This window comes from Rhea americana, unplaced genomic scaffold, assembly GCF_003343005.1.
Source record: "Rhea americana isolate MKP2758 unplaced genomic scaffold, rheAme1 scaffold_18, whole genome shotgun sequence".
Classification (NCBI taxonomy): domain Eukaryota; kingdom Metazoa; phylum Chordata; class Aves; order Rheiformes; family Rheidae; genus Rhea; species Rhea americana.
This window is the reverse complement of record NW_028185927.1, coordinates 8,585,413-8,588,191: the sequence shown is the minus strand read 5'-3', so window position 1 is coordinate 8,588,191 and position 2,779 is coordinate 8,585,413.

Here is a 2,779-nt window from a genome sequence, read left to right as displayed (position 1 = left end):
CGGCACTGGCCGTCCCCGCGACCCCAGGGAGCAGCGATAAGGAGAAGCGCCCTGCGCTACCGGTCCATGAGCACCGGGAAGGGGCGAGGAGCCGGGCCCGTGCGCTTACCTGCGGCCGAAAGAGCGGAGAGGCGCGGCAGCGCGCGCGTGTGCTGCCGGCGGTATTCTCCGCACGCAGGGGAGGCCGGGGGTGGGGGGGGCGGCGGCAGTACTGGCTTCTGGAGACGTGAGGGCAGCAGTGAGGGGCACCGGATAAGCAGTGCGCATGCGCGGCCCCTTTCTACGCGTACTACTGCAATACGGACACCTCATGGCGGCAGTGAGCGATGTGAGGCAGTGCGCATGCGCTCTGTGCTCTCTGTAGGCGCTGGCTGCCATCACGCGCGGGCAGCGGCGAGAGGCGTCGAGGATACTGCGCATGCTCGACGTCCTTCGCGCAGTGCTCGCTGGTCACCGTCCGCGGCAGCGGAGCGCGGCGGGGACTGCGCATGCCCCGCTTGCCCGCCCCCCCACCTCGTGCGCATGCGCTGCTCGACGGGCGCGGAGCCGGTGTTCCCGGCGGTGGGGGCGGGGCTGGGCGCGCCGCGCTCGCGCTGTGCCCGCGCGGGGTCGCGCCCGGAGCAGCTCGAGGCTTGTGTGCCAGCGTGCAACCTCGGCACTCGCCCTTGGAGATACTTCACTGCTATTGCCGAGTTGATCTACCAGTATGTATAGTGCCTGGTGCTAGGAACAGGTTCTGTTTCACAGTCAAGCTGTTTATACTAGAGGCTTTATTAATAATCCTTTCATTTGAACGTTGCAAAAATACTSCACAGACAACAAATATGCATAACCCCCCACACTCCCCCTAYTTTATGGGACAATTTGCAACCATTCAACAAGCAATGGTCATCTTTAGGGCTTTTAGCTGCTTGCCTTTRTTGATTGTTAAACAGAATAAATAGCCAAAAGAAAGCTGTAAATTTTCTTGATGGACTGCTCCATTTTTACTATTAAACAGTAAGAGATGTTTGCACAGAGCATATCTACCATGTTAAGTAAGAAAGCATTAGTATTCTGATCACCTTTTGTGGTACTACAGGAAGCAAGATAAAAAGAGTTCAGTTTCTAAAATTCCTGGACTTTTATAACAGTTATCACAGCCTAAAGGCTATTACTATATGAAAAAGACTAATGGTTTGATCACCTCTGTATCACTTACCTGGCTTGATTACTACAAGTATTATTAAAAAAAATGCATAGCCTTCTATAAAAGGTAAATACTGTCTTTTAAAAACTTCCAGTGACTCCACAGAATTGTCATTATTTTTGATTGGTAGCCAGCTTCTTCAAAYCCTGCTGCAAGAAACGTGTTGCCTTCGAGTCAGAGCTTTGCTCTTCAGGGGTTAGAGAAACCTGTCATTCACTACTTTCTGTCAAAGTTTACAGTAAGCCCTAAAGCACATGACCAGATACTTTCTCTAAGGAAACTGACTACTGTGTCTCCTTCACTGCAGGCTTTCCTTAGTATCATGGTGCATTCAATAAATAAAATAGTGCAACGAATGTTTAAATCTGCTCTAAGTCCTTTTCTGTAAGAGAACAACATCAAAATGAGCTACCACTGTATTTAGTCTTCATTATACATGCTACCTCAGTGCCATGGACTTGCTTTAGAGGATCAGTATCGTAGAATCACAGAATCAGTAAGGTTGGAAGGGACCTCTGGAGATCATCTAGTCCAACCTCCCTGCGTTCCTCACAGGGCAGATGCTCCAGCCCTCTGATCATCTTCGTAGCCTTACCCTGGACTCTCTCCAGTAGCTCTATGTCTCTCTTGGACTGGGGAGCCCAGAACTGGACACAGTACTCGAGATGAGGCCTCCCCAGGGCTGAGTAGAGGGACACTAGTAACGTTCACATTTTTGCATTAATGGTCACAGAATGAATATGCACTTGATCAAGTATGATTTTTCATTAAAAAACTGACAATATGTTGCTGGGTAATAAACCTAGGCAAGCAGTTAGTTGGCCTGATCCTTCAGCTTACATTTCTTCTACTGGATGTAGTCAAAGTGTCTTTTTCACATCCTGCCATCAGGGCTTCCCCAGCAAGTCCTGCAGCAACTACTCCCTTGGAAGAAACAACTGAAGGACATACATAGATAATCTTGTTAAAAGAATATGGGAACCAATGCATGCTGTGCATGGCACTCAAAACCCCAATCTTTAGGTCAAAAATAAAACTCAGCGGAGTAGATTACGTGGGCCAAAGAGGTAACTTCTATAAGGCAAGAGCTGTGGGAATGCCAGGCTTGCCTCCGCGTGCCTGGGGCAGCCCCACAACACATGACTCAGTGAGTGAGTGTGTGCGCGTGTGTGTGTATATGGCTTTTAGATTTTGCACCCAAAAGTGAAGCCCCCTGCTTCGGCCATGAGCCAGGCTGGTGGGAGCGGCGCTGACCCCGTGGGCGCATCGTGGGTTCTGGGAGCTCAACCCTGCACCAGCAAAATCGGGATTTGGGATATAAAGCSTGTGTTTTGAGGAAAGGGAAGACTGCTGTCTGCTCACATCCTAGAAAGAGGCACCCGAAATGGCACGGCTCCTCCTGAAGGCCCTTGAGCGGGAGGCTGTGAGCAGTGACCCACCCGTGTCACTCCGCGGGCTGGCTGCCGGGTGCTCGTCCTCTGCGGGGCCGAGGCCGCCCCAGCTGCCCGCGTCCCGGGGCGCGGGGCTGACGGCGGGCAGCTCAGCCTGCGGCCCCGAACCCGCGCCGCGGCCCAGCTGCCGCGCGCGGCT